Source organism: Aphelocoma coerulescens, chromosome 1A (assembly GCF_041296385.1).
Source record: "Aphelocoma coerulescens isolate FSJ_1873_10779 chromosome 1A, UR_Acoe_1.0, whole genome shotgun sequence".
Lineage (NCBI taxonomy): Eukaryota > Metazoa > Chordata > Aves > Passeriformes > Corvidae > Aphelocoma > Aphelocoma coerulescens.
Window position 1 is genome coordinate 77,806,827 of NC_091014.1, and position 13,022 is coordinate 77,819,848.

The window sequence follows — 13,022 nt, forward strand, 5'->3', positions numbered from 1 at the left end:
GTATAACTAATAAATAGCTCTGTGCTAGAAGTGAACTGCCTTGTCCTCTGGAGTGGAGGGAATGTGGGACTCTAATGCTTAGATCTGGACACACAGAGTCAGTAAATGCTGGGTGAATCCATGGAGAAGCGTGTGGGTACCACAGATGTTCTCTCCAGTGTGTCTTGTGAGTTACTGAGATACCAGAACGTTGAGTAACCTCAGGGTTACTCCTTGCAGTGTGTAGTGACGTGAGCTCTAGACCCTCCATGCAATACCCTGGCAGGCTGTTCTCTCCAAAGCCAGCAAGTGTGATGGGCGTAGGGGCACGCGGAAGCGCTGGAACAGGTAGCAGTCCAAGCTACAGAAGGGAGCACCTCTTGTATCCAGTGAACAAAGCTGTATTATGCTTGTCAAGGACAGAGTTTCACATTTAATTACAGCTGGATACTGTAAACTTGCTGCTTTGTTCTGTTTCTCTAAAATACTACTGCATCTCAATCTGTTTATAAATGTGCCAGCAACCTTGGACTGAAGTCACAGACATGTCTAAATACTGATCTTTCTGTTAAACTTGAGGCCCTGCTGATCTGCTTAATGGCTGTATTACTGTCAGATCTAAGGAGTTAGCCAGGGGACTAATGAAAGTGAAGTCACTGCTCCATAGCATATGTGGAAAAGATAAAACCAAGCTTGTTCAAGATCAGATTAGAGCAGTGCTGAATCAACCACACTGTTGGAGTATTTTAGCTATTTCTAAAAGCAATTCAAAATACACAAAATAGTTTTTCTTCTTTTGGGGTAATGGACTCCTGGGCAACATAAAATATGTGCTTGGAGCACTTAGAACAGTACTTATCTCTTAAATTCTCTTATGTGATCTGGTGAAGTGATTATACCCACATAGCTTGTAGTCATCTTACGTTCCTTTATTAGCTGTGGGGACACAGATATGGCATAAATTGCCTGAAGTATTTCTTTGCATAGCATAGCTATGCCTTTGAGGGAAAACAACATTCAAATTTCATTTTCCAAAGTAAACAACGTGCAGGAGCGTACCAGCAGCTTTTAATAAGCTGTTCTACCAAAAGCACAGTTTTCTTGAAATTGTATGAACAGCCTTTCCAAACAACACTGTTATTTAATGCTGTTTCTGGCAGCCCTATGCACACAGGCAAAATTCTGGAAGTCTCTTGCCACCTTCAGCTTTCAAGGCTGTAATTCTTTAGAACAGAGGAAGAAGCAAAGTTTCATCCGTCCTGTCAAGGAAACAGAGTTTCAAATGGCAGGGTCACCTCCCTCACACTTCTTCCCACCCTGCAGAACACTTGTCAGGGGACAGAGGGTTACAGAAATGGCTACAGTATCAGCTGCTTTCACAGAAAGTCATCTTCGTGCAGCTGAAGGCCTTGAACCTGATAATTTTGCGCAGCCTTCAGTGAACCTTCAATAAAGCTGTTTTGCTTTGCATGCATGTTTGCAGTCAGGGTTAGGAGCATGTGATTCTGGCTTGGCACACGAACTGTGCATCTATTGTCATGTCTACATCTATACAGTAATAGCAAAGCTCTGGACTAGTTTGGAGGCAAATCCTAGCATGTGGTCTGTTTCTTTTCAGTCTCAGAAAGCTGTATTCTCTTAATAAACTGAGTAATTGCCTTGGGCTTTTCTTGCTGGAGAGTGCTCTAGAACCCCAGTTCTCTGGTTTCAAACACTGAGCTGCAGGACAAAAGCCAACTTGTTTTTCTGTCACTCCTAGAGGTGTTCTACCCTATTCATTATATTGATATAAATAGGTCAGGAAGTAGAGAAGGCTGCAAGGGCTGATCACAAGTGCTGACCACAGCCTGTGGGAATCTTCCACGTGAAGCTCCACCAGTTTCCTGGCCCATGGCATTGCTATTGTATCTCTTTTCTGAAAAGACTGCTGCATCCAAATACCATAGTTGTTTCTTTCACAAAAAGTACCAAATTGTGTTTAGAAGGGGAAGAACCTGGTTTTGGGGGGAAGGTTTCCTGTTCCTGCTCTTTAAGGATCAAGGGTGTATTGCTCTGCCTTTGCAACCAGCTCTACCTTTACATTGGTGTTCCATAGAAGGAACTAGAATTTGTAGGATATAAATTAAATTCAATAGTGTGAGACAGTCTGATGTCTTTTCACTTGGAAATGACCAAGAAAGGAGAAAGAGTGATCCCTGTGATCAGTGAGTACGTTAAAATGTGTGCTAGTTGTGGACTGTAGAGGTGGAAGAGGCTCAAGCAATCCCAGAATGGGCAGGAGAGGGATGTACTATACACCCTATTGTGCCATTCTCTTCTGAGAACTCATCTGGTCAAATACACTGTACAGCTATAATTCTTCTTAAGATCACACAACCTTTCCACATTTCAAACTCCTGAACTCCCACCCCATACCCAGCAATATGCAGTTTTTTCCTCGGGAAGCCTAGGAAAAGAAAGCCTATCTTAGTCCAAGAGAGCTTGATTTGACCTTAGCATAATGAAGATCAAGGAATGATGTGGCATTGTCTATAAATATATGTGGGAAGGGAGGGAAAGCTAATGCATAGGTCAGCATCATCACAGGAACAGAGGTATAAACTTGGCCTGGAAATTAAAAGAAAGCTATTGATCATAAAAACAACTGGCTCAGGAAGAAATGCCTGAGTTGATAACAGGGATGGGACATAAAGCATTAATAATCTCTGTTGCCACAGTGTGATAAGGGTAGGAAATTGCCCATTTTTATCAGCATTAGATCCTTTTGTCTGCCTTTTGCTCTTTAAATGAGCATTTCCCTGTTATTCCCTGTAGTTACAGAGCATAATGCCGAAGTTACTGCAAACGGTGTGTGCCTAGCCAGTGGTGTCAGCCAGGGAGGAGAAGTGAACTTTCATTGTGATGATGCCCTTAACAACACACTTCAACTTTTGTTCAGCCAGGCAGTTGGACCAGATGATCACTGCAGGGCTCTTCCAGCTGACATAGTCTGTTCGATCCTAGAAAATAAACAGGAGTGTTACAGAAAGGTTAAAAGCAAGCATTGCTTATTACTTGTGGTCACTCCCAAGTATTTCAGGAACCAAATACTGAAGAGTTTTCTGGTTTGCCCTAGGGAATGTTTTCCCTACAGTTAGCCAGATCTTTCAGGTCCATGGAAAAAGCAGAATTTGTGATAATTTCTGGGGTGTATGTATGGGAAATGACAGGGGAGTGGCGAGTAGATGTACGTGGCTTTTATTGGTAGCTCCCAATGTAATAAGAAACAAATTCTTCACATTTCTCAGTCCTCAAATTGGAGAAAACTAAGCTTTCTTAATAGCAGCGTTTGTTTCTGTTAGCATAAACTAATGGTAAATATATAGATATTAAATTGTTCATTGCCAGTGAACAACTAGAGGGAGGGTAGTTTTCAGATGTTGAGGACCCCAGGCTGTTCTGTGCAGTTAACGCTGTCCAGGAGCACTGTGTGGATTTCCAGGAAAGCAGCTACTGCCATGCTATGGTTCTGCCACCACTCTTGGTCATTCCCAGTTTACAGAGCTGTTACCAGCCCGTTCTGGCTGACTGAGCCTGAAAGCAGAAGTTGAATGAAGTTGAAGAAAGTACTTCTTAATTGCAGTATTTTTCTTTTCCAGACATGCCAGCAGCAGCCTGTTGGTATTGTCACTGAGAAAGTCGCAAGTGACCTGCAGTCTCTTGTGCTCCTCCTTGCTGCATTAAAAGCATTTTGGAAAAGGGTCATTCTGGCTAGTGCTCAAATATAGGATGTTATGGAATAAGAGATTATGGAAATTACACAGTTTGAGTCCAGGGTCCAGAACTGAATCATCTGCTAGTGGAAATGCTAGACTGCCTTACGGGACAGATCCTGGCCTGTGTGCAGCACAGCAGCAAAGCAGTGCCTGGGTCCTGTCAAACCATGCTGGGCAGAAGTTGTTTCACAATGCAGTCTGTGAGCATGGAGAGCTTTGCCTGTTAGGGAGGTGCACACAGATGTCTTCTACAAAAAGTGGTCGTAGGTCCCTTGGTGGGGGCTCTCAGACCCGCATTAAGCAAAGGCAACGCTCGTGCCCCCTCACAGGGCTACTTCCTCTGCCAGATATCCTCAGCTGAACCTTCCAGCTATCTGCCTCAGACCCCCAGATATCCTTGCAGAGGAATGGCCTTTATCCAAAGGAGGATGGAATTAAAAAGACTAGAGGGAACAGTCCTTGAGCATGAAAGGCAAAGAGAGAAGCTTTTATGTGTCCTTGCTACTAGGAACAAATTCTGCTGATGGCATCCTTACGCTTAGGTTGAATTTAATCTCTGACTAATTCGTACCAAGTCTTTTCATGTCCCCACCAGTGCAGCTGTATTTGAGGAGACTGGTAATGTCTGCCTCTGGAAGTGATGACTGCCATCTTATTCCAGGAGCTTCCTGCCAAAGCCTCAGGGAGAGGAGAGTAAAACACAGAACCACCTCCACCTCTTTCCTCTCACTGGTTTCCTAACAGATTTTCGTTCGCTCCAGGCACGGAGCTTGGCATGGTCTTTGCTGAGACCATGCGGGTTCCACGGCTGCAGGGGAATCGCTGTCTGGGCAATTGAAAGTGCTCAGTGTTCACTGAGAGTCAGATGTCCAGCCAAGTGGGGAGGGTGCTGCGTGGTTACTATTTATAACCTGTGTAACAATATGTGCAATCGGTACTGTCTGATACCCAGAGCTGAAAGTTGGATGTTGCAAGTTTTGGTTTTCCCATTCTCTACCTACTGTTTGTATTACTTTTCGAGATTCTGGTACATTTTCTCATGCTACAAAATATAACCTCTTTATTCTTTCTGTTTGTCAAGGTTGAGCCCAAATGTTGAACTGGTTGTTTGCTTACAATACATTCCTGTCTGCTGGTAAAAGCTTTCCTTGTACCTATGAGGAAAGTGAATGATGGGGAGGTATCAGACACACCAGATTGTGTGATAGAGACAAACTTTCATTAAGTTGTTGGATTTGATCAGTTGTCATTTGATGGTCTCACAGTTTGTTAGTTGCTAAGGGTTGGATTTTGCTTTGCTTTTTAAAATTATTATTCTTACTGAGAATTATGGAGCACGCCAGAGTGCAAAAGGTTGGTATTCTTATCTTGGAAAGAGGAAAGATTTACATGAGTAAATTTATCGAGGGTTAATACTAAACTAAGTTTAAGATACTGTCAAGAACTCCAAAATGTAAGCGCAGTAAAAGTGTTTTGAGGAAAGGATGGGATAAAGACTTTTTTCCCCTCTGAAAATAAAGTCAGGAATGCAGCCTGGGAGAGGTTAGAGAGGAGGTTTGGGGGATGTGTGGAATAGACCTCAACCAAACGATGTAATTTATGAAATAAAAGTTATAGGATTATTGTGTGGGTGTGTTTTCTTCCTGTGACAAATTGGGATTTAGCATTGTGTCCATTGAACATGTTCAGTATCTCTCCTGTTACCTAGAAGCCCCATACCTTTCGAGTCTAACAAGTAAGTTTTACTGTAAGAATGAGGTGTAACTCCATAGTGAATGAATCAAAAAAGATAAGCCAAGCCATGATGGAAAGTAGTCTCCTTCTGGTTCCTTTCAAAGCCTGCTTGGTGCCCTGCTCAGACTCTGCTCAGTCAGTAGTGCTCTTGCTGAGGTGTGTAATTCTCCGCCTCTGCGAAACAAAATGAAATTGCTTAATTGTATATTATGGTCTAATCTAGTGGCTGATGTGGGAGGACAGTACATGGCTGTGGAGCTTGTGGAGCATTAAGAAACAGCCTGATCTAACCTAGATTGAGTTTGTTGTCAGGGCCATTTCTGATTTTAGATATACAGACAGACTGCAGAGCACGTATTTTCGTGCATAACTTGGAAGGAGAAAGGAAGGCTGGGGTAGTGGTTTGAGTTACAGGAGCAGGGTACACCCATGAGTGGCTATAAACACACGGTGGGGTTTTCTTTGGCAGCAGTTGAAGCTTGAGGGTGTCAGCCTGCTCTGGGGGAGCTTAGGCCTTATTGGGCATGCAATGGGCTGGGGACAGGGCATATTGGAGCAGCAGATAGCTGGGATGTAGAGTGACAGATTACCAGTGACCTCATCTGCAGGTGAGTCTTTGAGATGCTGCTCCTGGTTGGACTTTCCTTGTTAAGGGAAAGGAGGTGGCAGTTCTGGAGGTCTGGGTTTAAGGTCCAATTTCTTAGGTGTTTTTCTTGATTCTGCATGTACATTTTACATGGGAATTATACAGGCCACAGTTGCACCCATGGGTTATATGATCCCAACCCTTCCTGAACTTGTCCTAGAATAAAGCTTGGGATTTGTTTTGTTTTTAAAGTTCAGCAGTCTCTAAATTAAGTGGTTTGTGGGCTGGAGAAATTTTTATAGCTTTTTTATTCAAATATCTATTTACTTAAAATTCTTGGCTCCCAAAAGAGTCTTGCAAGATGTGTATAGGCAAGAAGATTCCAAAATTTTAAACGTCCTCTGCTTTCTGTAATCAGTCTTCCTCCACAGAAAATGGTTATACATCCACTAACTAATCTGTAATCTGTTTGAACTGCTCTGTGCAGGGGATCTGTGATGCCATACCTAGCTGTGTAAGAATGGTGAAATTCTGAATCTTCTAATCCTGTTTTCTAACTCCCTTGTCCTCCACCACTTCCTTTCAGGAAGTGCCTGCCTCTTTTCCACACCCATAAGAGCTGAGAGTTGGAAGCAGCACAAATAAAACTTGCTTTCCATGTTCATTTTTTACTGTCTGTAACTGGAATATTTGTTTGTGAGAGTCTGGATTTGCCAAACCACAGAGGGGTGAGCCTTGGAGTTAAAAGTCTAGGAATCTATCTGCTATGATTAAAATAAATGCTGGCACAAATGACCAGTCTTTGAGCTTGCTTCTGAGGCACTAAGTGTTTCTCTTAATGACTGACACAAATCAAGGTGGCTTTGGTAAATTCAGCCTCCTTTGGATCCCGTGACTCTAAGTAATGATAAGTAATCTTTGACCTATGTAAGGGGGAATCACAGAATCAATGAGGTTGGAAAAGACCTCTGAGATCACCAAGTGCAACCTATGACCAAACCACCACCATGTCAACCAGACCACAGCACTCAGTGCCACCTCCAGTCTTTCCTTAAACACCTCCAGGGACGGTGACTCCACCAGCTCCCTGAGCAGTCTGTTCCAGTGCCTGACCACTCTTTCATTGAAGAAATTCTTCCTGATGTCCAGTCTGAACCTCCCCTGGCACAGCTTGACTGTCTTCTTGTCCTGTCACTTGTTCCCTGGGAGAAGAGGCTGATCCCACCCTGGGCCACACCTTCCTTTCATGTGGTTATAAAAGTGATAAGGTCACTCCTGAGCTTCCTCTTCTCCAGGCTAAACAACCCCAGCTCCCTCAACTGTTCCTCACAGGACTTGTGCTTCAGAGCCTTCACCAGCTTTGTTCCCTTCCCTGGACAATTAGGTAATGAAAGGGAGAACTGAAGCACATTAAGTGGAGACAAGTGCACATAACAGAAAGCAAGCACATACTGCAGAAGATGCTAGAGATTTTCATTTTTCAGATCTCTGAACCATTTTACAGGCTCAATAAAGAATGGTAATTTATTTCCTCTTGTCACTTGCAGATCCTATGGTTCTGTCTGTCTCTTTGTTCCTGGTGATTATGTTTTCTCCTTTGCAATCGCTTTTGTGATTGTTGCAGTCTGTGTTTTGGTACTAGGTTCTGGCAGATAGAAGCTTTTGCTTATATAAATTTTTGAAAATGTGTTCATGTGAATTTCATTGGTGAATTTCTTTTATGATTTTTTTTTTTTTTTTCAGAATACAAATACAGGCTCTATTTGTTTTCTCCCTGTGCCATGGAATGGTTTGGGGTGATCAGTGCACTGGCAGAATCTGGAGACCTCAGTGGACTTGGCTTACTGAGCTGCAGAGGTCATTAAAGTGTGTAGCCTCCAGTCTTCATTCTGCTCAGAGTCTCTAATTGGGGCAGAACAGTGTTCTTGTTCTCCAATGTTCAGTAAAGCTTTTTTCAAAAAAGCTGGTGTTTCTGGTGTTTCTTGTGGCATACACAGCATGCTAGCTTGGAAAAATGAATGGGTCCATGTCCTGTATCGTGTCACAAGCTGATATACCTTGCTGTGCTAAGGCAGCCAATTTGTTTTATCCCCGTTTGAAGTCATAGAAATAAAGTTTTGTGAACGTGTAATTCTGGTAATTTTAGGAGCCTTTTTTTGGTTGTTTTTTAAAGAGGCACTTTTCTCAGGTTATTACAGTGTTTGCAGAACTCTGGGGAAGTCCAGCTTGTAAAACTGGGTGGGAACTAACTTTAGGATGGATTTCTATGTTGAAATGTAACATTAGGAACAGCTTCAAAGCATTTCACATGAGGGAATGACATTCAACTTTGTTGCTCTGTTATGTGGTGCTGTGAGAATGAGACCTATCCAGATGTCCTACTATTATTCCCTTATCATCCTATGAGGGGACAGCTACCTCTTCCTTGGTATAATTTCCTTTTTTTTTCTTCTGAAGAAAAGCATTGATCTGTTTCTTGGTCTCTTTCTTTGTTAGTGTTCATTCAGTGTAGGGACTGCTATGATCAAAGAGGTGTGTATGAGAGCAGCAGCAAAATGTGATTTTTGAGTTCTCATAGATAAAAGGTTGCACTTTGTAAGTCAAATGCTTTCAGTAGTTGTGTTGTGGCATTGAAGAAATGGTTAGTAATAAGCAATGTACACATTTTCCTTCTGTACCTTGATGTGAATTTGGGAACCAAAACATTTTCTGTAGCTGCTTCTGTATTTGTATGTTTTCATGTTCTTGGATATAGTTAGCATTTCTTCTCAAGTCAGTACTGGGTAGAGTTTTTCTTGACACGAGAATTCTATGAACTGTTTGTGTATGTGCTAAGAACAGGTTCTTGTATTTGCAGTCAAGTTCATATTTGGTTTCTCTTTCTCCCACTTTTGGCCTCACTTGGGAGGGAGGGTAGACAGGAAAGTGGTGGAGACTCAAAAGACTCTCTCCCATGTGGTGGGCAGAAGAGCACCAAATCAAGTTTAATAGGTTTATTAAAACATAGTTTTTTGACAGCTTATTTGCTTGAGTCTTGAATGTTATGAATGGGAACCAGTCTAAACACCATCTTAAAACATGCTGTGGACAGTGCTGATGTAAAAGGGAAGCTGCAAACAATGGCAACCACGCCTTTGTCCTCCTGCTTTCCCCTTCTTGGTCTGCATAATATGGACCTAAAATAGTTGCCAGTTTTTGCTTTAGCTTTTCTTGTCAAAATGGTTCTCTTTTTGCCATCTGTTCCACAGTCTTACCACTGCCCTAAAGCTGTACTTTTTGATACCTGTGATCACTTAGAAAGTCATGAACATATTGTAGAAAATCCATTTCTTCAGTTTTAGCTAAAAGTAAAAGAAATTAAATCTTGGAAATGAAAACAGTTTTTTTCATTTGTTGGGATAAAGATTTTTTGGCTTCCCTAAAGAAGGGAGGCTTACAGGATTGAGCCATTTGTTCATCTGCTTCTCAGTTCATCCTTAATAACTTTTGAACAATTTCATCCAGATTCAACGAGGAAGAAGAGTCTCAAAGGTAATTGGTTTCCTACAAGAAAACTGGAGGCTGTGTGGAGGAGAGAGACAAAAATAGGTGTCCCCACTGTCTGCAGCATAAGCTTAACTATAATCTGTGCTTAGACTTTTGCTAGCCAAGTTGCAAGTGTGTCCTGGCTGCCTGGCTACTGCAGTAATCTCGGAGTTTCCAGAGCGTGTTACTGAGTCTTGCTTAGGCAGAAGCTACAGAAGGGGCCGTGAAAGGGAGGCAAGGACATGGGGGATGTTGCTGGAGGGCAGTTTTATGGTCATGGACCAGTCTGCTTTCAGATTCCCTGTGGTATTACTGCTTCTTCTTGATGTCTGACTTCTCAGAGATTTGTCTGTCAAGGGTGCATATAGGGTGTTTGCCTGGCTGTGAAATAACTCAAATTTAAGAAAGCATTTACACTGTGCTCAGAGAAACTCAGCATTCTGAGGTGCAGCTGGGCAGTTACTTTGGCACGTTTTATTCACTCCTGGTTTGGGCTAAAGGGAGCAAGCTGTGAATGTAGATGGAATTAACTCAATAATTTCTGATGGAAAAAAAGAGATTGCTGAAAAATACATTCCCACAGTATTTTATTCTTTTCCCGGGCTCAAGGCATTGCTTGAATGAACACTTTTAACAAAATTAGGATGGAAATGTAGAGGAGGGTGGTGACTCATATAGTGGGGGTTTATTTGCCTGAAATATATAAGCCCTCCATTTGCAACACTTACTGCAGAACTTCAATTTGTACAACCAAATTCATTCTGTGTAGAATTTGCAAAATCTCTTCTTATCTCTTGCCTTTGGCAGAAGTAGGGCACTGGGCCTTCTTTTCTCGTGTATGCATTTGATAAAATATTCATGTTCCTGCATCTGTGGTGACTCTGCGAAGGAACCACCACCTGGAATTATTCCCTGCCTGCATCTCTGTGTTTTTCATTGGTTTCTTTTGTCCTTGGGCGAGTACTGGAGGTCCTGAGGGTACTTGGAGCCATGAGTCAGTGACAACCTCCTGCTATTATTGTAAATAGCAACGTGAACACTGTTCTTGCATGCGTTTTTCCACGGGCTTTGTCTTCCTCGCCCAATGCCACAGCCAAGGAATTCACAGAGCTTCTGAGTCAGCAATCAGCTGCCTCGAGACAAAACATGCAGGATACTGCAGACTTGCAGAACAGCCAGCAAGGCACACAAGTACCCTGGAAACCTGGCAAATAACTCTTGCCTGCCCTTGCTTTCCTCCTGTAATTTCCATGTTCTCTGACGTGTTGCTCATGGGTTCCAAGGGCTTGGGGTGTTTACATCAGGAATGCAGAGTTCTAGGGAGTGACCTAATGTGGTGACTGAAGCCTCGGTGTTTCACCTGGGGGCATAACTGATTTCCCAGGCTGTGTGAAACAGGATGTCAGTAAAGCTGCCGTGCTAAGGTGGCCCCCGGAATGTGCTGGCTCAAATGACCTGCTTTCTGCAGGTTTGGCTCCTGGCTTGGCAAACCCTGGACACAGAGCAGTAAGTTCTTAGAGTGAGAGGAGGTTGGGTTTTAACTTTGGAGTCTTTGAGCAGTGCAAAACCAATGCCGCTTCACTTCCTTGGTGAAAAACTGCGGGAGAAGCAAGAGTAAGAAATGATCCCTATGGTGTCCTTACATCTGGGTTTATCAGTAGTGGAGTGTGGACTAACAGACCTAAGTTGTGACTCCACTTAATTTAGGTCATGTAACTTCTATTGCTTTTTCTGAAGAAGTCTCAGTCATCCAAAGCGCTGGTGTAAAGTGTTTGGATGGTAGAGTGGGGGTGCAAGAGGTGGGGGAACATAGGAGAAGAGTATTCAGTTTGGAATGTTGTGCTGTTAATGAGGCATATGGCTTTAGACTGTGGGTATTTTGTTGTGTTTGTATGACACAGACACACTGAAATGACTCCTTCAGAGTTAGAGATGTTTTGTTGCAGTTCATTGTAATATTCTTCTTGAGAACAAAAGAGGAGACGCAGGCTTTCAGTACGTGATAGGGCCAGAAGAGAGGTGGAGAGGGACTTTTTACAAGGACATGAATGATAGGACAAGGGGGGATGGGATGGTTTCAAACTGTTAGAGGGCAGGTTTAGACTGGATATTGGAAATTTGTTCTTTACTGTGAGGGTGCTGAGACACTGGCACAGGTTGCCCAGAGAAGCTGTGGATGCTCCATCCCTGGAAGTGCTCAAGAACCAGTTTAGATGGAGCTTTGAGCAACCTGGTCTAGTGGGAGATGTCCTTGCCAATGGCAGGGGCGTTGGAGCTATGTGATCTTTAAGGTCCCTTCCAAACCAAACCATTTTAGAGTTCTCTGACTTAGGCCTCTGTAGGGGTGCAGTGGTTTCCCTGAGATGCAAGCATGGAGCACATTTCCAGCTTCACAGCCGTGAAATTAAGATGGAAAATAAGGAAAGCAGTTCCATCCTGCTTAGTGAGCAGTACTGATATGGGCATGGGCATCACTGTCAGCCTGTTAGAAAAGCAGCTTCATGGGTACTGAGTCCTCTGAGGCAGTTGTCCTAATAAAGTTAGAATTGCCTTCTGCACTACAACCCATTGTTGTACTTTGACTTCTGTAGGAACTTTTATTTTTAAAAACTACCAGTTTGTGGCTGTATGTAAAGGTTTCCAGGTCTCTTCTGCTGTTTCTAAACATAAACGATAAATACCATGTTAGGCTGAAAAGCAGGAGTGCCCAAATAAACTGCTGCAGAGCTGCCATATGGGAGGGGAAGAGACATGAGCTGTACTGTTTGGCTTGGCTTCCTGTCTGCTGGAAGCAGGAAAAGAGCTGGTGGGAATCTAAAAAGTTTTATCCAAGTCCACATATTTCCCTTTTTACCTTAATACCCTTTGCAAAAAAACAAAGGGCAAAAAGCACCTCAGAAGTGCTTTCACTTCAATAGTTCATGTATGTTCCCATGCTGCCTTTGTATCTGAAGGCAAACAGAGCTATTCTTTCTCAGAGAGCAGGGTAATCTAGTGCATGTACTTGGTATTATGCATAAAAGAAAGAAAAAGGCTTATTATATAAAGAGAGAGGGAGGAAGAGAAGATATCTATTCTTTAAACAAAATCTCTAATTGTGATCGAAACAATTAATTCTGTAGGTCTCCAGCCTGCTTCTGAGGGACCCCAGAAAGGAGTAGCAGAGCTCATGATAGCAGATCTGCCCCAGCAGATTAAAGTAGACCCCGTCTGCCACCCAAAATTTTGTATGGGCCTGCACATCAAAAGAAGTTGAGAACCACAGAATAGAGGAATTAGTATGGGAATCTTAGAAGGATCATGCACCAGCCACATTTCACTCTTAGGCTGCTCACTTACTGACAGAAATGTGTGTAGGCTTTAGGTAAGGGAAATGTTTATACTGCTTGATGCAACACAGACAGGCTTCCTTTTTTCAGTCTTGACATATTTTCCTAAGAAAT

At 42.8% G+C, this 13,022-nt stretch overlaps 1 protein-coding gene across 20 annotated transcripts in view; it reads left to right on the forward strand.

The window, feature by feature from the left end:
* The window catches only part of MICAL3 (microtubule associated monooxygenase, calponin and LIM domain containing 3), a 154,932-nt gene that overhangs the window by 32,592 nt on the left and 109,318 nt on the right, over positions 1–13,022 (forward strand). The window lies entirely within an intron of this gene.